This window comes from Wasmannia auropunctata, unplaced genomic scaffold, assembly GCF_000956235.1.
Source record: "Wasmannia auropunctata unplaced genomic scaffold, wasmannia.A_1.0 LD335994.1, whole genome shotgun sequence".
Classification (NCBI taxonomy): domain Eukaryota; kingdom Metazoa; phylum Arthropoda; class Insecta; order Hymenoptera; family Formicidae; genus Wasmannia; species Wasmannia auropunctata.
In genome coordinates, this window is record NW_012026896.1 from 48,132 (window position 1) to 70,346 (window position 22,215).

Consider the following 22,215-nt stretch of genomic DNA (forward strand, 5'->3'; position numbering starts at 1 on the left):
AATAGAGCGTTTAGTGGATGCTGCTTTGGGGTAGGTCCGTCGCATTAGCATAAATCATAGAGGCAAATTCCCGGCCCGTAGGCGAGCGCTAGTTTATCATAGTTTAAAAATGAACGGGTTACCTGACTGTTGCACGTCGCTGGTAATTACGACGGTGGATAATGTCTCGGTTTCTCTCTCTCCCGTCGAATTTCCCGTCGTGACCGAGCGCGTCTGACTTTTCCAAGTATCGTGTACCTGACAATCCGAGTTAAACCACCTGCGTGAAACATCCAGAAAACATTGATTGTGTTACAGATATAAGTATAATGAATTTGAAAATATTAAAGAATCTTTTTAGCATTAAATAAGATCCAAAATTTATTAGAATATTATATTATATTCATAACCGAAAGCATGATCTTTAAATTTTGGACACCTAGATTCTTTGTTAGTTAAATCTTATTATAAATATTTCTTTTTCGCTTTAAATCGCTTTAATACGATCGGATTTAGCTTTTGAATTGCTTGGATATTCGATGGAATAAATTTTGAACCGTCGAACGCAAATGGTACTTGACGTAATAGAAATGTAATAGCGCGGTAATGAGGTGCGCCAAAAAGTACCATACGGTCCATGCCTTCAGCGATTTCTGCGCATCGTAACAGGTTGAAAAGAAAAAAGAGAGAAGCGAAAAGCGTTATCCACCTTTATGCGTGTGCGCGCGGGCGATTCGATTTGTGAGAACGCGAAGGTTCTCCGGGCCGCGGAGGGAGAGACAGGTCGTCGACAACAGGATGCGCTACTGCTTAATATTCAAATATAAAAATTGAATATATAGTTACCGTTGATTGTTGTCCGCGAAACCCTGTATGCCAAGTTTAATGCGCGCGCTAGCCGACCTGTGTGGTCCCGCACACAAAGATATATTATATAGTTCATCCTCGGATCAACTTTGCATCGAGGATCAACTTTGATTTCGCGGACGATACAACGCACGTTTCATCGTCGGGTGCAATTACTTAGTTGGCCGCGATATTAATATCACGCAGGATATAAAAACAATTCGGAGATAACTATACTTCTATTAAAGAAAAAGAAAAAGATAGATCTGAGGATAAGTTTGTAAAAGACAGTCGCTCTTTGATTTTTCGCGTGAAAGTTACGTGTAATTTGTAATAGTAATTTGTAGCGGTATCCATAAACGGCTTTCCAAGACTGTCACAGGCCCGATCGAATCTCTACGAAGAGGTCCGTTCGATTGCTGCAAATTAGATTCTATTGCGCAACGGGAAAGTCAGCCGGGAAGAAAACTTCGACCCGGATCGTTCATTTCTCGATCGAGCCCGCTCGAAAGCGGGCGGTAGCATTGTCGGCGGAAGGGTTTTCAATCCTTGGCTGCATTAACACCCGAGGGCCGCGCGCGATCCCTACCGCAGAGGCTCGCGTCGATTATGAAAGCCATAAAAATGCCCCGTTTTTGAGATTAACGTTGCCATTATCGGACGAAACGCCCTGGTTTCCGAACTTTAGGAGAGTTTCAATCGATTCGGGGCGCGATCAAGTTGTGGGCGGGATATCTTTCCCACGAGTCGGAGTCCTTTCTCGACATTAGATACAAATGTGTGTGTACGTGTGCGAGTGTATGTTGCGTGTAAATTACAAGATTTTCATTTTCCATTATAAAAGAAACGCTTTGTGTTTCTTCGATTATATCAGACATAGATAAATATTAAAAATTAAAGAAGTATCATCATAAATATTAAAGCCTGCATGGAAAGAATGATTTTGCTGGAAGGTCTAAAAATTTTGCTGAAAGAACGATTCTGCTGGGAAGTCTAAAATTTATATATATATATATATAAATTTTAGACTTCCCAGCAGAATCGTTTTTTCCGCGTGGGAGACGATTCCTCGAATGTCACCCCGAAAAGTAAATTATCTCGAATATCATAACGATGTCCTCCTCTTGTCTTGAAGAGATAATTTTACGCGATCACGAAAAACGAGGATATAGTAGTTATTATAGCTGATGATTTGTTATTCATCGGTAACGTCTAACGAGGAGGGAATTAAGTATCAATACCGCGACAATCTCGTTTGCGTGAAGACGGATCCTTTGTAGCGACGAGCAAATTCGTGGACGCTCGGTTTACACGTCTCTGCCCGAGGATCACGCGCTCACGCGCTGCGCGCGCGCGAAAAGTCTCTCACGTAAATGTTTCCCTCTCGCCCGGTACAATGCCAATAACGTTCCTGATTAGCGTCAATGACGGGATAAATGGACTAAACGTTTTAACCTGTCGGTCGGCCGCAGATTTCACAATGACGGCCGCAGGCGCGGCGAGCGATTTTTTTCAACAAACCGGCCGAACGCGTATTCCGGCCGCCATAGAAATGCTAACGCAGCTTAGAAACTATCAAAAGGACCGCTCCTCTGCCACAATGATCCGGCATCGTTCGACGATGCGGCCTTTTGTATATACGCCTCGCGTGCCATGGCGACTTTTGCTCTCTCTTTCTCTCTCTCTCTCTCTCTCGCGCGCGCGCGCGCGAGATGAATGTTACAAAATTAACGAGAGAAACTTGATATTCTCTCCCGAAGAAATCCGGGGCCACCGTTGTCGCCCGGCGAGAAGACGTGGGGAAGAAATAAGTATATTCTGCGATTATACGGTTCTCTATGTGTGAATCTACCAATCGTCTCGAAGGTCGTCGGCGAAGATGCGAAGACACAAAACTTATGCGAGCAGACCGAAAACGAAGAAGAAATTAAGGGCGGTCGAGAGAAACTCTCCGTTTTTATTTTACCAGGAATCCGCCGAAAGAAAAATAAATTTAATTGGTGCTTAATTTTTTAAATTAATTTATTTATTTACTTCTTTAATTTTATTATTTATTAATTATTCTTTTAATTAAACAGCAATTGCGTTTATAATTGTAAATTTTCTCGACATACGTGAATCCATACTCGGAAAGAACAATTTTGCTGAATCCAGATCTAAAAATAATTTTTATTCAATAATCAAAATAATTTTGTGTAAAAAATCAAAATGATTGTTAGAATAACAAAACATTTTGTAGTAATGTTTATCAGTTTTAACATTCCAACAAATTATTTTGGTGATTCAACAAAAAATTATTTTCAGATCTATATTTAACAAAATTTTTAGACCTTTCAACAAAATCGTTAAAATTCTTTCCGTGTAATTGGAAAGTTATTTTTTTCCTTACAAATTTTAATCCACGAAATCTGCTTTTACACGATGGATCTCGTAATGGATTTTGATCTCGGCTTTTAGGGAGAGATCAGATGAGTAAAACGATAAAAAAAAAAGCACCACGCAAAGTTCATTCTTTTTGAATACAAAGTGGAATAGATAGAGTACAATGCCGATTATGGGTAAAGGCACAATGTAGGTCGGTGGTGCAAACATGTTTCTGGACACGCTCGTCGTCGCGATTAATGTATGCAAATTAGCGATTTTCAGCTCTAACACTTTCGGATTTGGCCGTCTACGAGCCGTGTGACGTGTAACACGTGTGAGACAAACATAATCTCGTAATTATCCCGACGCCGTCTAGTACCGTGACTGACTCCTAACAACGGAGCCAAGACGATTGTTGGAATCAAATTATCGCCCCGGGGTCGGCACGCATGCCGCGAAAATCGATAATCAATAATCTACCAAGCGCTACGCGCCGAGAGATCGGATCGTGCGTCTGCACGAAAATCGCCGCCGATTCCTGGCACGAACCGCAAAAAGGAGCCCCTCTTACCTCGTATAGGTATGTATATACACATGCATTCGTTGCATTTCCATAATTGGAAAGCGATCGCCGCCGTGCCAGGATTTAGCGAGATGCAAGGACGCGGCGGTCTAATATCGCTCCCTGCTGAAAGCATTAAGCGTATTTAGCATTTCTGAAATAAAATGACTAGAGAAGTTGCGAAATGTATGCGCGCGCGGGTTGAATAATATTGAAAAATAAAATAGCGCTGCTTTAATTGCGAGTAATGTTATAATGTTTAGATCTGTTTCCCCTTCGAGCCTAATGATATACAAAGTTGCGCCAACCTGAAGCAAACAAATTATGATACGTATATAATTTAAATTTTTCCCAGTATTTCGCTTAAATTTCAATATTTAATAAAAATATATATAAATTATTATATTATACATTTCCTAATCTCATATATATATTTCGTATATATATGCTAATACAATCATGGAATCTACAAGACGAAAAATTAAAAAAAATATGTTATAAAACAATGTTTGTTATGTAAGATATATTTGTTATGTAGGATATATTAAAGCTATTCACTTAACGGTACAGTAAGAAACAGAGAAATATTCCATTTTTAAATTGTTGAATAAAAATTTCGATTTTCTTCTATTGTTATAATTTCTATACTTTCTAAGCTATTGAGCAAAACAAGTTAATATTCATTACAATTAGCTTCAGGAAAAATTTAAAATATTTTTAATTTTTATAAGACATTGTAAATTATTAAATTAGAGATACTAATAGTTAATACATTAAATATTATTCCAGGGTATCGGAAGTCGTTGGATTGGAACTTTATCAGGCATTTTGAAAATTAGGAAGCACTCTTTCAAGAATCAGTAGGTGAAGTACCAAATAAAGAATTCAAAATATAGAACCGTTAATTTGGAAATGTGCGTCTTGCTTTGTGAAGAACGCACGATATCGGACGATCAGGCAAAAGAAAGAGAGGGAGAGAATGAGAGAGACAAACTGGCATAACAAGAATTTTGTGTCTTTAAGCACGAAGGAGCCTCACCTCGCGTGTTCGTTAAGCGTGACGGTGCTGGCGGCGGTGGTGCGAACCGTGGCGGCGGTGGCGATGGTGGTGGTGGTGGCGACGGCAGTCGAGGGAACGATCGGAAGCAACTTAAGGGCGGGGAATCGGAATCGAGGACTAGCAGCACGCGCCAGCCACACGCCTCGAGTCCTCCCGGGGCCTCCTCACCTTCGTCGTGGGGCCCATGGAACCGCGTACACCTGGGACAGTTGGCAAGCGGGAGACAGGAGGGCCCCGGGATCGTCTACTAGAACGAGCCCTCTTCTCTTCGGGGAATCGACGAATCGAGTGTCGGCGGCGACGCGCGATACCAAACGATTACGAGTCGTGTCGCTCGTTACAGTCTCGAGGATCCGACCGCGCGCGGATATTGGCCCCTTTCGATTGCTCTCTCTCTCTCTCTCTCTCCCCCTAAAAATACTTCCGATTCTCCCGACCTGCGTCTTCATGGCGAACCGCGTCGTCACCCTTTGCGTGATCCTTTCCTCCAATCGCAATCGTACTATTTTTATAATAATAACATATAGCCACGCAATATTACTTTAAATAATTAAGAGCTGTATTAATGTAATTAAAAATATTAATGTACAAAAGGCACACTCAACACACAAGCAGGACAAAAGACCTAATATTTAAAGAATATATTAAAATAAAATTTGTGACCCCTGGAATATAAATTAGTGTGTTTTCGTTAATAAAAATTCCACCAGCTTGCTTGCTTCTTTATGGTAACGATTGAGAGAGTCGGAGAGGGCGCCGACACGGATCAGGATAAATTGATGTAACATCCTCCGTTCCACAAGTGCATCGAGATAATCTCCCGGAGAGAGAGCGGATCCATACGTCACGTGCGCGCGCGGCCGCGTCCGCACATATGTAAAAATGCCTAATAGCGGAAACGGAGACGCGCCAAAGTTTCGGAGGTTTACCTGATTTCTTTTGGACGGTAGTTTGGCGGGCGCGCGGGTAGATTAAACCCTCGAAAGAGGGAAGCGGGTGCGGAGAGCCTGCTGCTCGCCGTATGCTCTCCATATGGCCCTGTCGTCCTCCCTCGACAGGGCCAACCCGTGCAGGATCGCGCGCGCGCCTCGTCCTCTCACCCCCTCTTTTATATATATGTATATAACATATATATATATTGTATATATATATGTTGGCCTTTGCCTTAATTCTCACTACCCTCGGAGACGTCGGGGCCCGCGATATGTGCACCCGTGCTTTGAAGAAATCGTGCCGAATCATGACGCCGGAAATCATCTCGCGACGACAGTCGGGACGATTTCAGCCGAGATGAACGGGGATGAAAGGGGATGCGCTTTCTTTCATTCCTTCCTGCCTCCCTTTTATATGGTATGACGCTGATTCGAGATGAGGATGAAGAATTTCGCAGCTGACTGTTTTATACTTTCAACGATATTATAATAGCGTGATGCTATTACAAGGAGTGTCCAACTTCTCCCGAATTCTGTCTAAACTAAATTTTTTTTCTGGGATACGCGATTAAGAACTCGTTTTAACGTATTCGTGGAAATTAAATTTCAGCCCTCGCGTCGAGTTTCTCTCTGGTGAAAGGGCGGAAAGACGTCAACGTCCTGTTTCACGTCTCTCGCGAGAAGCGTGTTGCGGCGATGCCCTCGCCTCTTCGAGCACGCCGTTCTCGCTGTATTATCTGAAATTGGACGGACGGACGGACGGGGATCGTGAGATTTATGAGAGCGGCCCAATTTGGGACGGCAGGCCCCGGAGATCCGCGCGCGGGATAAACGCGCGAATTAACGATTTTATAAACCGGTAAAACCAACAAACGCCTTTGCAAGGCGATCCGGAGGCGATGGCGCCGCCGCCGCCACCGCCACCACCGCCGCCGTCCTCCCGCTCGATTCCTCCGGATGTGGGCGGCGACGGTTTTCGATAGCCCGACCGGACGTTTTATCGCGCCGTCCTCGTGAGAACCCGTTCAAATTTCCGTAAAACTCGCGTCGGCGAATTACTTACTGCACACTCGCGCTTCATCTCAGAGTCGACAACTTTTTATGGTAAATAATTCTTCACGCGGATGCAAAGAGAACGCTAAGGATGGCATATAGAGATCAATCACGCAGAAACTTTTGCCTGAACAGATAGTAAAATGTAGAAACTCGAAAAATAATAAATAATATAATAATTTAAAATAATATAAGTCAGTAGTTTCAATGTCCTAACTATATATAATATTAGTAAAAAATCGTAAAATTGTAGAAAGAGGAAGCTGCGAAAATAATCCGGATATCGAATATCAAATCCCCCTCCTCCCCCTTGTATATAATACGCTCGCAGCTTTCCCAGGATCGGGGAAGGCTTTCCGGAAAGCAATACGATAACTCCTGCTCGTTTTGCCGTCTTGTGTTTCCCCGAGGCGACAAATAGCTCAAGATCTGGATCGCCAGGGTGTACCGGAGGGGGACGAAAACAAGCGAGGCTAGTGAGGCAGCAGAATTTCTCGTTTGGGAGACAAATACCGGCTGATCCGATCCGCGATAAAGTCCGCGCGTTGAAATAGGTGCGAAGAGAGATCCCGGGAGACCCTTCCGCCGAAGATCGTGTCGTTTATACACCGTCCTTCGATCTTTTCGTTTCCTCTCACTCCGTTCCCGCATCGCTCTCCTCTCTCTCTCTCTCTCTCTCTCTCTCTCTCTCTCTCTCTCTCTCTGTCTCTCTTTCTCTCTTTATTTCTATCACTCTTTCTCTCCTAAGTTTTCGCCAGTATCGGAGGGTACGATCAAATTACGATATTCCCTCGCACTAACTCCGAAGGGGGGAAAAAGAGAAATTTACAAGGATAGCACTTTCTTCACTTCGGATATCTAGCGAAGTTCTCCCGATCTTTCCGAAATGCATAGTTAATGAGTGGACGAAATACGCATTTGGAAAATCCGAAGACGGCGGCGGGTCCCCTTTTGCCCGGTTGTCCGTCATTAACAAACGCTGCTGGCTGCAGGTCCGCGAAAAGAAAGGTTTCGGTGAAATACGATTACTAGATATTACCTTACAGATTACGCGTCAGTTTTCTTATCGAAACGCACATTTAGATCGGACCGATTATTGCATCCCACGAAGGATTTATTCGATTTTTATTTCTTGATTATTAAAGAACATGTTTAGTCCAAAATGTTCAAACAATAAGTAGTTAAAAAATACTATTAATACATTAACAATGGAAGTTAAATCTATATGATTTTTTTATGCTTCTCGCAAATTTTTTCTCTTTTTCAAATATATATGCATGCGAAATTGAACTTTTACGAATTAGTTAATTTATAGGAACTAAATTGCCATACAAAATTCGTTTGGATTAGCCAGAAGAAAGCAATTTAACGTATCAACAACGCGGAGATCCGTTCAAACCTTCAAGGTAATGACAAATACGGCGTGTCATACATGTCGTTTGTACTTGACGATCAGGACGATGACGATGATCGGTGGTGCCACCGAGTTTTCTATGTACGAACAACCGCTTACAGGTGTCGAACATTCCCGATGGGACATCGGACACCGCGGGATCGTGTCGTACCTCTCGTCTCGTACGGGCGTGTCACTCCGAATAGCCCGGGTGGTCCAGGCGGGCTTGTTTCGGCCCTTATCCGTACACGATCTCGGTTCGACGACGATCGAAGGTTACTGATGCTTAATAAACGGAGTGCGTAGAAGCGAGTGGTGGTAAAGTCGACCGGGTGTAACGTCGAGAGATTACACGCTCGTACGCTTCGAAACGCGCTCGTCGGTCGTCGAAAAACGCGCGTTATAGTTATCTTATTTGTTTGGAGAAAATCAACGAATCGAATTCCGAAAACAAAACAAAAAAAATACATTCTATGAATAGTATGAATATAAAGCAAGAGACTGTTGTATATTATCATCATCTTGGCGTTCCCGGAGGATCTAAAAGGATTCTCGGCTTTGGAGACATCAACGCCGGGCATGTCATGTCGCTTGCACGTACCGAGATTTTGATATTCGCTTCGGAAAATCCTACGCTAAACATAATCCTTTACTAAAAAATTATTGTTCTCTATTGAGAGTTTCAAACATATTTTTCTAGCATTGATAAAAAAACATCAAACAAAAATAGATTTTACCAATAAAAAGTTACAGATATATGTGCACGAGCATCCGATTCTACATAAACAGTTCTTTATTTTCTAAAATTAACTCTTACGAATAAATCAGCGTTGAAAACACTTACGGTCTTCGAAATGATCTCGATTCATATAAGTATTATAATGAGAATCTCGGGCAAGTGCTGCTTTGAGATCAAAGCTGCTTGATCGCGTGTATTTGCGTCATGCTCGCTACAAAGTAGATACGATTAATTACGTATTTACGGCTAGGAGATAACGGTGGTGGAAGTCCGTTAGCGTTAATAGTGGAAATATATCTTCGGGACGGGTGTCAGTTCGTTGTCTTGGCGGGGAGGAACGAACGGCAGCATCTGTGCCGGCTCTTTCTGGCGATCTGAGCACGAACGACAGGTGCCTAAAGACTTTTATCGCGCTACGCGGCCTCGCGCGTTATGGCCTCGTACGGCTTCGTCTCCGTCTCTGTATTCGTATACTCTTTGCTCGACTCGTACGCGCGCGCGAGTCCCTCTCTTTATGATAGTATTAAAAACAACTCCGTCTCTTTAGCAGGTAGTCCGAGGTAGAAGCCTGTCCTCGAGATGACGGAAGCGTATCTTTTTGCAAGTATAGAAGATAACCTGGCGACGAAAAGTTTCTTTGACGTTTCTATTGTAACGCGAGAGTCTTATATACATTTAATTAAATCAACGGAGCTTTTGCCAGTAAAAAAAAATTAACATTAAGGTGATGAGAGTGATTATCCACAATTATGATGTTGAAACGTAAAAATGTGCTGTAATAGAGCCACGGTGTATTCTGATAATAAGAGGCATTTTATGTACATTTGTGTAATTTTGATTTTTGGATTATAAAAAATTCAGAGTGTTCTCTACATCTCTACATGGCAAGAATAATTTTGCTGGAAGGTCAAAAAATTTGAATCTGAAAATAATTTTGTTGGAAACTCAAAAATAATAAGCATTACTATAAAACGTTTTGATATTCTAGCAATTTGTTTGATCTTCCAACAAGATTATTTTGATGATCCAACAAAAATTATTTGCAGATCTGTATCCAGCAAAATTTTTAGACCTTAATTCCAGCAAAATCGTTTTTTCTTTGTACCGCAAATTCACTTGATATTGTTCGCGCGATTTAAGCAATTAAGAGATCCGTCCCGGGGATAAGCAAATGATTTGCCCGCTCCCGTTCAACGAAAACTGCGGTCTGCGTGAGAAGGGGAGATATTCTTTACAACCTGAGCACCGGCTCACGTTGGTGCCAGCCAACGTCCGTTTCGCGGTTTCGCGTTGCAAAAAGCCGCGGCTTTCTTACGCGGTCACACACGCATTGAGCCATCAAGACAGGATATATATTGAGGAAGAGGCGGTTCGCTTATTACAGACGAACCCGCGGCTCTTCCTCTCTCTCTTTCTCTCTCCTCCGGCCACAAATCAAATAACACTTTACCCTGACCGATAGCCAGAACACCTCCGGCGGAAATAAAAGAGCGGCTAAGGTGCAGCTTACGCGTAAATGACGCGCGTAAGGTGAGGCCTCGTATACGTACAAAGCGCGCGGAGGCTTTTATGAGACGTACTCGCGAAACGTCTCTCCGCCCTGCTCATGTAAGAACGCGTACTTTTCTCTTTCTTCTTTTTTTTAGCGAAACAATCCGTTCGAGCGAAGACACCATATCTGTTACCGTATCCGTTAAAATTTGCCTGACAGACTAGATTAAAATTTAATTAGAATATGCGTGTCAAACATCAGAATTATTTTTCGCGATCTTTTTACATGGGAAACAAAAATTTTTCGATTAGTGACATGAATCTTTCTTCGGACTTACAACTTGAAAGTAAATTGGCACCTCTTTATAAAACACATCTCGCAAAATTTGCGATAATAATCGCGTTGCCACGATGATCGTTCACAGCGGGGGGAGAGAAGAAGGGGAGCGGGTTTCTAAAACTTGAACGCGCGTCGGGATCCGAACGCGTGTTGTTGAAAACTTACGTGATAAATAAGCCGAAATATCCTCTCTCTCTCTCTCTCAGCCCCGCTTACGAAATCATCTTACCACAGCCGCTATCCCTGCCGATGTAAAGGCGCGAGCGAATTATACGCGGAACGACGGGAGGAGGGATAAGCTGCGAGGGAGAAAATTATCCCATCAAGATATAAGGCGAAAACGACGCATCTCACGCACCGACGTCCGCCCACACCACGCAACTCGTTAAGGAGATCCCCTTCACGGAGAGGACCTCGCGCGATAAGCGGGGGTGACCCTGTCAGCGTTTTACCACCTTTAGCATCTTTACATTGTAATCCGGTAATTGCCGACCGGGAGGAGGTTGTCATAACGTTAACCAGGTTGGATCCCAACGAGATCTCGTTCCTCACCTCATTCGCGAAATAGCGAATACCCCGAAAAAGCCGCGAGAGAGAAGCGAGAGTTGTCGTGTTCGGTGAATACCTCCCCCCTCGCCCCGTCTGTCCGTCCCCCTCCTCCCCTCGCCTGTCAGTCACGCTCACACCTCTTTTATTTATAAAAAATGTAATCGTGCATCGCACCGGCTCGGACGTTAATTGCCCGACTCTCGTTTCCCTATACAGTCGTACGGTCGGTTATCAGTCGACCTTAGCAGAAAGCAGATTTATAAGCTTATAAGATTCGTTATTTATTTTCTAAGCTCTCCGCTCTCTTATGTTTCCTAAATTTGTAATACTAAATAAATAGGATAATTATTGCGGGGCAGTTTTTGATGGAACGTAAACGACTAGTGACCTGCTATGCAAAATTAGTGTATTCTTAACAAATCACAATTTGTGGAAAGTACGTGCTCAAAAGTACACGCGTATGAGCTGCTAAAACGGCGTTTTATTCATAATTTTATCTATTTTCTATTTATTGCAAAATAATAACCATTTACTTTCAACACATTGATTATTCTGTATACAGCATATAACTCAACAAAAAAAAATAACGATATACTTCAATGTATGCGAGTAATCGAATTTACATGCCTTTTTTAGATAGAGAGAGAATTTTGACGCATTCATTTCCCCTTGTTTTGCATAAAACAAGACTTCCAAAGAAAAAAAATAGAAAGGGGGAACTCTGTTTCTCTTAATTATTCATCATCTCCGATCTGTCATATTTCGCAGCAAGCTGGTCCACCGGGCTTTCTTCGATACGCGATACGCGGTTCTTTTCTTCCTGTTTATCTAGCGGATAAGCGTGTAGATCATTTATCACGGAAGAATGGAGAACACGCTTGTATGTGATAATACAAAATTGCTCGCGGCATCTGCGCGAGTAACGGTATGCGACAATATTATACACGAGGATTACATCTCGAGTTTCTTCGCGAGCTAATTATCGCGATAGCGCTTTCGCGAGTGGCTCGTGGGGCAGGGGGCGGGGGAGGGGGGAAATTAAAAGCGGGCCACGTGCCATTTAAACCGCGTGTAACGACAAGCGGGCGCTCGTATACGCGCGTAGAGGTACACGCGCGCGAGGCGGCACGTGCATTGCGGGTAGCGCGCAGCTGCGCGCGGACGCGCGCAGCATCGCGCGGTCCACTTCATTTTCTCGACCGACCGTTACCCTATTCATCCTATTATGATAAGTACTTAAGAAAGAGAAAGGACGCCGCGTGCGTCATATTATTTTAATCTAATATACACGCGCGGCTCGTCGTACCTGCATGCTTATTTTAGAACGATCCGTCTGCTAAAGTGAGCATTCTTTCTTCCGCTTTAGAAATTAGAACACCCTGTACGTATCTCTGTACAATGTATTAGGTATGTTTGTATGTATAAGTATGTCCTTGCCTGTTATTGTCTTCACTCTCTAGTTATAAGCGTCAGACATAAATAATTTCTCGTATTTGTATGGGATTAATTAATTGAAATCGGCACGTATACAAAAAAAAAAACGTTGACATTATTCTTCTTCTCACACGGCCGCGTATGCACGAACTCGGTACATCCGATCGGACGCCGATCTGGCCCTAAATTCGCCGTTCATGGGGCCCAATCAATGTCCGAAAAACAAACAGCTCCTCCCCTTCGTTATTTTATGTACGCGCCCGAGCTCGATAATCAAATAACGTCGATTCGATCGAGCGCAGGATCCACATAATTAAAGAGTATACGTAATTACCGGCCTTCTCTCGGGCCGGAGTGTATTAAGTTATTATTAGTTATTAGTTGCTTTATTAGATTAAGTAAGCATAGAGAGGCCCCGAGCGTAAAATAATAACTCGTGCACGGGAGTAACTTTCTTCCGTGAGCATCCGCCGTCTTCTCGTTAAACTCATTTTCCGAGAAACCAATTTGCAGGTTTTATTTCGTCCCGCAGAACACATTTGATCTCTCTATCGCAAAGTGAAGTAAAAATTTCGGGGGATCTCTTGCTCCCAATTATATTCTCCGGTCGCGCGCGCGTACGCGTGCCCATTTTTTTTCTCCCGGCCGTTTTACACGTCGACTCTCGTTTTATAAACTCCTCACGCAAATTTCAAAAGGTCAATATTATTTCTCGCCTAAGCCCCACGGTGTTTCACACGGGAAGACGCGGCCGGGCGTAAGAAAGGTGTCCGGCTGCGTCGCGTAGCGCACGGCGCAGCGTTCGGAATTCTATCCGGAATCCTTGCGATGCCTTTCCCGCGCGCGCGGCGGGAGAGAGAGACGATTGTCGGATATCGACGGGGGCCTGCCGTCCCAAAAAAGAGAGAAAAGGAAAATAAACGGTGCCTCCACGCCTTCTCCACGGCGCGTCGACCAAAAGCCGGGAGCGGAGGGACGCGGAAGGGAGCGGGAGGACTGCGAGATCGAGACGAGAAGGGTGCCCGCCGCGCGCGGTCGAATTGATCCGATCCGCGCGATCCATCCCCGAAGCGAACCGCGGGTTAGGTGATGCCTCCTCGATTGTTACGAATTGTCTCGTGAAGGAGGGCCCCTATAAACGCGTATAAAGATCGCCCTCTCCTCCTCCACCTCCTTTCATCCCTCTCCCATCTTCGCCGAGCGTGCCGTGGCTCGCCGTGACTCGAAGCACAACACTCGAGCGTCACGACGACGACGGGACGACCGACCGGCCCGGAGAAGTTCGATCGATTCTCCTTCGGGAATCTCTAGCGTGCCTATATATTTAGCATATCCCCCATAACTGACAGCATGTTATTTCACCAACAAATAATACGCAAGAACGCATTGTGGATCCGGGGCAGGAGAGCACTCGAGCGCTGGAGAGCGCCCTTAAACGCTTTTAAATACGCGCGGGTTGCAGCGGGTGCGACCGGGTGACCGGGAGAGGAGGAAGGGCCCCGTCGAACGAAGGGGCAGGGAACGAAGGGGGGCGAGCGAGGGGGGCGGGGGGCGGGTGGAAGGGCTCGTGAGATAGGGCGACTGGTGATCTCCTGACCGCGCGAGAGACCACGACCGGGGTCCCGCGCTTTGGCTACCTGCTAAATTGCTACGACCGAATGCAACGAAGAGGGACGACGAGAGGATCCGCCGACGTTAGGAATACGCTTCTCTCCTAAGCCACCAATTATCGCGCGTCGATGGGGTCCGGTCTTGTACGCGTGGCCCGCCGCCACGGCCGTGTCCTCCTCTTTCCTCCTCGGAAAAAACGTCTCTATTGTATTTAACGGCAAATTATCTGGGAACGATGTAAAGCGCGTCTGTTCTTATGGCTATACGCGTAAACCCGCGTGGTAATAAAAAAAACTCGCTTGCCGCGGCTGCTCAAGAAGAAACTCCTAGAACGCGCGCAAGAAACACTTTCTTAATTAAAATTTAATAAGAATTATCGAACGCGACAATTCTTTTTATGAAAACTTGTATCGATGCTTTATGAAGCTTGTAACGCCCGTCTGACGGCTTCCAATACAATGAGAAGCGTACAAAAACACATTCTTAATTAAAAACAACATGGGAATTTTATTTTAATCGATACTCGAGTTTATACAGCGTAAAGGAAAAAACGTTGTAATACGACATGAAAGTATGTTTACGAGCCGTGAGCGTAAAATTAATCATGCGCCATATAATAATAATAATAATCCTCGACCATCTCTCTTTCTCTCTCTCCGCGCCATCCGCGGCTTCCGCAAGAATCCTGCGCGGGGAGAGCAGGTGATAAAAAATTACTTTGTGTATTAACACTGCGTTTATACGGAGCGGAGATTACGCCTCGCAGATCAAAAGGGTTGCGAGCTATCGATAAGCGGCGACCGGTAAGTGTTTTGGTACGTGTCGCCCCGTCGAAACCCTCTTCGCGTCGACGCCGAGAGAGTTTACACGGCCGGTGCAATAAGACCTCAAACAATATAACGCTTTGATCGAGGCCATAATACTGGAAGTACCATTGACGCACTCCAGAGCAGCACAACGGATCGTTACAGCGTCCGCGTTTCTGGTACTCCCGGATGAAAAGAGGAAGAAAGAAAGAGAAAGAAAGAGAGAGAGAGAGAGAGAGAGAGAGAGAGGAAAGAAATTCGGGGCTCAGCGTTCACCCCCGCTCGTCTCTCCTACCCTTCCCCTCGTAATCTTCCCTCCGTCCATTTCTCCACTTCGAGATCCGTCCGAGGTCCATTCTTCCTTCCTTCCTCCTCCTACTTCTCGGTGCCTCGTCCTCCTTCTCTCCCTTCACGCCGGTTCCCACGATCTCCGACGCGAGGTAAAAGCACCACCGACGCACACGTGCGCGCTCTCCTATAATCGTAATTATACGAGAGTAGAGAAAACAACGGGGCCGTGTGCGCTTGCAGGGCCCCGCGTACTCGCTTCTCATCACGGTGTGCACGTGAACGACCGCTTTCGCGTGTCAAACATTAACTTAATCCGTCAATTGCAGCGCGCTCGATCGCGCGATCGTACAGTCGTTAGGCCACTAGACTTTTATACAAGATAGAAAATTAGTCAAATCTTTTGTTTTTTCTCTGAATGCAATTCGCCCTTATTTTCAAAGCAAATAATCGGATGAATTTTTATCAGCAATTTAACATTCTGTATGAATAAAGTTACGTTTTCCCTTTTATCATTTCTAATGTACATATTCTAGCGCGACTCGGGCGCTACTTTGTACGAGGGATTATAATGTTCGGACTAACGTAATATGTTAGATAACAGCTGGATATAGATCGAGTTGGACGTGTATATGGAACGCGCATTGACGTCCCGCCGCGAGCGGCCACACTTCCGAAATGAATCACTCAGTGTGAGATGACGGCGGGGATGCGTGCGCGTCTTTAATCGCAAGAAGCGACCGCGGTGGCACGAGTTATAATTAATAACTAGGACGCGGGTGTATTAGACCGGTTTGAACCCCCGCGGCTCACGTTGTCCGCGGCAAGGCGAGACGAGACGAGACGAGACGAGACTGACAGATGTAAGACTCTCCCTTTCGTCCCTTCTCTCGCTCGTCCGATGAAGTCGTCGGCAATTATTACCGAGCAGCACTTTGAAGACGCACGATACTGAAGCGATTAACTGGAGAGATGGAGATCTTTAGCTCGTATCGTAGTCCTTATTAAAATCTCATCGTTGAAGTTCTTATAAAAGCATTCACGATTATCAGAATTTGTTTCTAAGTAATATTAGAAAAAATATATGTAATATATAGAAATATATATATTTTATTTTTGGTTGCAATATTGGAGAGGTCACAGTTACCTTTCTGAAATAATCCTTCTAGTTGAGATATTTTCTACTAAATATTACGGAAAGAACGATTTTGCTGGAAGGTCTAAAAATTTTGCTGGGTACAGATTTGAAAGCAATTCTTGTTGGACCATTAAAATAATTTTGTTGGAAAGTTAAACTGATTGCTAGAATATTAAAACGTTGTATAGCAATGCTTATCATTTTCGAGTTTCTAACAAAATTATTTTGATAGTCTAACAAAATTATTTTCAGATTCAAATTTTTTATCTACAGCAAAATTCTTCTTTCCGTGCAGATAAATTTTTAGTTATAATTATATTTAAAAAATATGAATAGATTTGAACTTTTTAAGATCTCTTTCTCTCCTTCCCCCAAAAACTTGCTTATATATTTTATTTATTTCTCATTTGTATATATTACGGATGATATATGAAGTAAATATAATAGAGAGCTCTTATTTCAACACCTTGCCGAGATATCGTCTTCCGAACCGTCTCCTTCACCTGCTCAGCTACTCGTAAAAGAAGTCGCTCGTCCTTTCCGCTCGTAATCCGCACAAGTAGGACGATACAACGCGCCTAAAGTATCGCGTCACAATGAATAGGATTACTATTAGCGCCATTTAGCAAGCGTCACACCCTTTGAGCACTTCTACGACGGTGTGTTTTATGTAATCCGACGCGTTCTTCTCTCTTTCTCGGTTCGTTATATTTCGCGCGTATATTTCACGAGATTAGAATTGTCAAAGCGCGCCTAATTCGTTGCGTTTTTCGCCTCGCACGCCCTTCGGTCGGCGAAGGAGAGAACGGAAGAGAGAGCCTCTCGGATCGACCCTTCTCGCGTGTTCGATCGCGTTAGCTGCGAACACGCGTAAGCCGATTATACGCGTACTCACGGGTTCGAGTGTACAATCGAAAGATGAAATAGAGAACTCCGCAGAATTTCACACCGGTGTTCGCACATTAATCGCCCGGAGTCAGCGATTAAAGTCGCTCGCCGCATCTAAACTCGCGCGTATCGCACAAGTGCAGTGTTTGCAAACCTTTAGATATTTCGTATACTCACACACCTAAAATAATAGCGTATGCAAATGACGGGGAATACCTATATAGTTATTTTTACACGGCGCATCTGTTGCCACATCACGATATTCGAATAACATTGATCCAATATTATTCCCGCGCGATCGGAAGATAGAGGAGTCGTCGATTAGGCGGGCGAGATGCATGCGAGAGATGACCGACCTAGGCCGGTGATACCTAAATATTTGTTCTCCTGTCGTTACCCATTGCCGCTCGGCCTGAGAAAACCGTTGCCGAGTCACGTCCTCTCTCGAGAGATTAACACCTAGACGAATGACCCTCGAGAGCGAGGCGATTGCAGTAGCCGAAAGACTGAAAATTGCAATGGTCGGTAGGGAAACAGCGACGATTAAGGCTTCCGAAGACCGAAATCGTTGCTTTTTCTCTCTTTTTCTCCCACGCTTTCTCCTTGTCTCGTCTCCGAGACCTACGTCGAAGACGGAAAAATTCCGCTTAATTGACGCCCCGGGGAAAAAATTGATTTTCGGAAACTTTCGAGGGGCCGCCTCGGTTGGGGAAAAGGACCTCGGAATCGTGGTGGCCCCATTTCGGTGATTTGTAATGCGGCTTGAGAAAAACCCCGCTGCTGGCCTCGTTTGTGCGCGACTATCTGCCAAAGGGAAATAGATGAGGGGAAAATCTATCCAGGGGTTCCGTAATAAAGAAGGTCAGTCTCGGTGTATATCTGTTAGGAAAGTTACTAATTGAGGAATTGGGAATTTCGAGAATAAAACAACAAGCGCGTCGAGGACGAGCTCGTCTTTAGGATGGGGAATTGGACCGAGGCTGAATCTTCCTTCGATCGCCTCGAATGTCGCCGTCGAATGTGCAGGTACCGCCGGAAGGGGAGGACGAAGGATCGCGGCGGTGCAGTTGTGCGACGTCAAATTTTCCCAAGCGCATCACGGCGCTGTAAAATGAATACGGAGCGTCGGTTAGCCTAGTGATTAAGGCCGAGGAAGCGCCCCTTCGAAACGAGGGGGTGGTGCCCGCGATTGAATCGGAGTTTCCAGCCGCGGTACGAGACAGTTACGAATGCTCTCGTTCGAAAAAATTGACGAGTTTCACACGGTATCGCGCCTACGATACACGATAAATTCAATAATCCATTTATCTAAACAGAGCGCTGGTTAAAATTTTCTCTCTAAAAAATAGAATCTTGTAAATATACAAGATACGAAAAAATGAGATGTCTCAGTTTTTTATATTGTTCTCTAAATTTGAATTAGTGGAAAAGTCAATGCGATTGCATCAGTAACGCCTTGCATCGCCAATTAATAAATAAGTGAAACAGAGCCAAATCCGCTGTGCAATTATAAAACAGCGAAATCCACTGATTACATCGTTATTCACTTATTTCAGCTTTTCACGTTTCATTGATTTTTCAGTTGAAATTCACTGATTTCCAGTACTTGAGACTGATGCATTTAATGAATAACCATGGATATAATCAATGATTATTCACTGATTTAGATTTAGACAGTTATTTATCAAGTTTATAAAATTGTTATCGGACTTTTTGATAGTTTGTTTTGCGGATCCAGTACCAGTAAAAAATATATCACCAATTTGTGAGATTCGTTAAAATTATACGATAGTTTTACAACTTCAGTGCGCTCCAGATTTTCGAGATTCCTCTAAACTGGCGCGCTGGTGATTTTCGTAAGTCGTCGTCGGTGAATGCCGGGGCAGATTAGCCGGCGCCGAGAAGAATAGACTCAAAGAAGAGTGAAACAATCGCGCGCCCCATTTTGAGATTCGTGCGCATTGAAATCGACGGTATACAATGGACGTTTTTCAGCACCGCGCGAGACAATGAGGCTCCCGCGCGCGCGAATGAGGGAGGCTGAAGGTGAAAATGAAGGCTATAAACGTAACACAATGCGGCACCCTCCTGCGCGACCGAGTGGCCATTTCGATCGAGAGCGAAAGTTTCCTCCCGAGAGTCCGCGCGCTACCAATCGCTCGATCGATTTCCTCCGCTCTCGATCGAAAAGCAGACGTGGCGCATGTTACGCCACGTCAAATTATCGCCGATATTTCATAACGCGTCTTTGAAAGAGGACGTTTTACGAGAAGGAAGGTGCCGCCGGCCGGCTCCACAACCTTTTCCTTTTCACTCCCTGACCGGTCTTCGATCTTTTCTACAAATGAGTGGAGATACGGCGTGAGAAGATAGACAAGGCCCGATTGGATATTTCCCGATCGGTATGCAGCATCGGAAGGAAGCGCAGTCGCCCGTTAAACTCAGCCATTAGAGCAAACGGTGCGTGCGTACGTAACGTGCAAGGTAAATTACACGATGCACCGCGCTCGATTCACCGGCCCACATTCCCTGACGCGCTCGGCCCGAGCGAATTTCGGCGCTCGCCCCGGTCAGCCGGTTCCCAATGATTATCCACTTAAATCGTGAAGTCGCGAGCAATTATGTGGGGGTGCGAGGGTTAATTCGATAATTGCGTTATATTCCGTTCCGCGAGTAATTGCCACCTTTCCGCGAATGCAAATCCCTCCTCCCCCCCGCACCGCCGCCGAAACTTACCATCGCCGTGCCGGCTCAACTACACACGACGATACCCCATTTAACCATTTTACCGTCTCGTCCGTTGAAATCTCGCTGATTGCATGGCAATTAATGAAAAATCTGTCACTAATTTACCTTGCCGTGGAATAATTATATTTTTATTCGCCGATTCTCGATCGGATCTAGGACAGACTTTCGCAAACGGCTGCGACTTTGTCTCTTCATTTCACGTGACTTTATAATATAATGCCATTAAAAAATTGAGACTTTAGGAAAATAAAAAAATTATTTAATGTAATTCGTGATTAAATAAAGAACAAAATTGTGTCTGCTGCATCTGTGTCTATCGAATTCATAAGGATCTTCAGATATTGATTTCACTGCACTTGTTGATTTAATCTTCTTTTCATTCGTATCTTATTTTTCTCACGCGTAATGGTACGTTACAATCCGATTAGCCTACGATTTCGATTACTACTTCTCACGCGTCTGCAAATCAATATCTACGGAATAGGAATTTCGCGCGCGCGTCGAATTGCGGCGAGAGCGTTCGGCGGCGCGCCAGGAAGACGAGAGCGAACGGAAGAGAAGAACGTGGGGCGAGAGAAGCAGAGGAAGACGATGAAGAAGAAGAAGAAGAGAGGAGCGAATCGAATCGAGCGCGTTCGGCTGCAAGCGAAGGTTAAAAGAGGGGAGAAGCACGCGTCCGCCACGCTCCCCGTGCACACACCTGGGGCCAGTTGGCCAGCGAGAGAGGTAGGCCCTTCTACTATTGGGCCCACAGCCCAAAATGTCCAATTATTAACAAATTATGATCGCGAAATTGGGGAGTCTTCCGGAAATACGGAAACGAGAGCTAGGATCGAGACGGATCATCGGAAGAGACGGAGAGAGATCCGCGGCCGTATCGGCTAATATCATCGACTCGGGCTACCCCGAGTGATTTCGCCTTCTCCGAAAGATTCGCCTTCGAGTTATTAAGATCCGTAAATACGTCGAGAAAGACGCTCAAGCGCCTAATTACTAGTAGACACGAGAATACAATAGATATTATAGCTTTTAAAAAAAAAAACAGAAATAATTATAGACAGACGGATGATTTTACTGTTAAGAGATCTCCGTGCGCGCAGGGGTAAAAGGAGCGCCGCTCTCTTTATATAGATCGATCTCCGATAGCGTTTAAGGGCACCCGTACGATATCACGGATATGTCGGAAGAGGCGAAATTAGTGGAGCGAATTTCCTTCGCTCGAAGACCAACCGTTCGTAGTTCCTCCCTCGCGATGGGGATTCGCCGCGTCTTTCCCCGTCGCTCTTTTTTCCACAAAACTGACGGCGAGGGCACCTGCCTCCCCTCGTTGCATTTCGTTACGTAATCGCGTCGCACTTGATTCCCCGCCCAAGTGTACGTTTTCGTCCGCATTCGAACCGAATATATCATCGTCAATTCGTCAAAATGCACCCGTAAAACAAAGACCGTCTCTTCGAGCGATCGCGGAACGGCGCCGGTTACGGTACCGGTAACGCTAAGAGTGGCATCTGGTTTTGCGGTACGCGCGGCCAGCGTATACAGTTAATTCGACCGTTCGAAAAATCCTTTATGGCACGCTAGAATATGATTACACGCATTTCACTCGGACACAAAACAGTCCCGCAGACACGCGGCGCGTTGCGTCTAATCGTCCCGAGCGTGCATCCTCGCGGTAGGTCGGCAGACACAGACGCACACGAACGTCGTTGATTATCCCAGCACACGGAGAGAATTTCTTTTTAAAATTTACCCTGAAAATTTTGTTAATCGTGGGACAACATAGTATTTTGACAAATTTTACTTTTACACTATAATAAATTTGTTGTAGTATATATTAAATAAATAGTGAAAATCATGTAAAATTCGTCGAAATACTATGTTGTTCTACAATTAACATGATTTTCAAAGTAAATTTTAAAATAAAATTCTCTACCTGCATAGACAACCTTTTTTTCGGTCTTCAAATAGTTTTCTTTCTTTTCTATTAATACCGG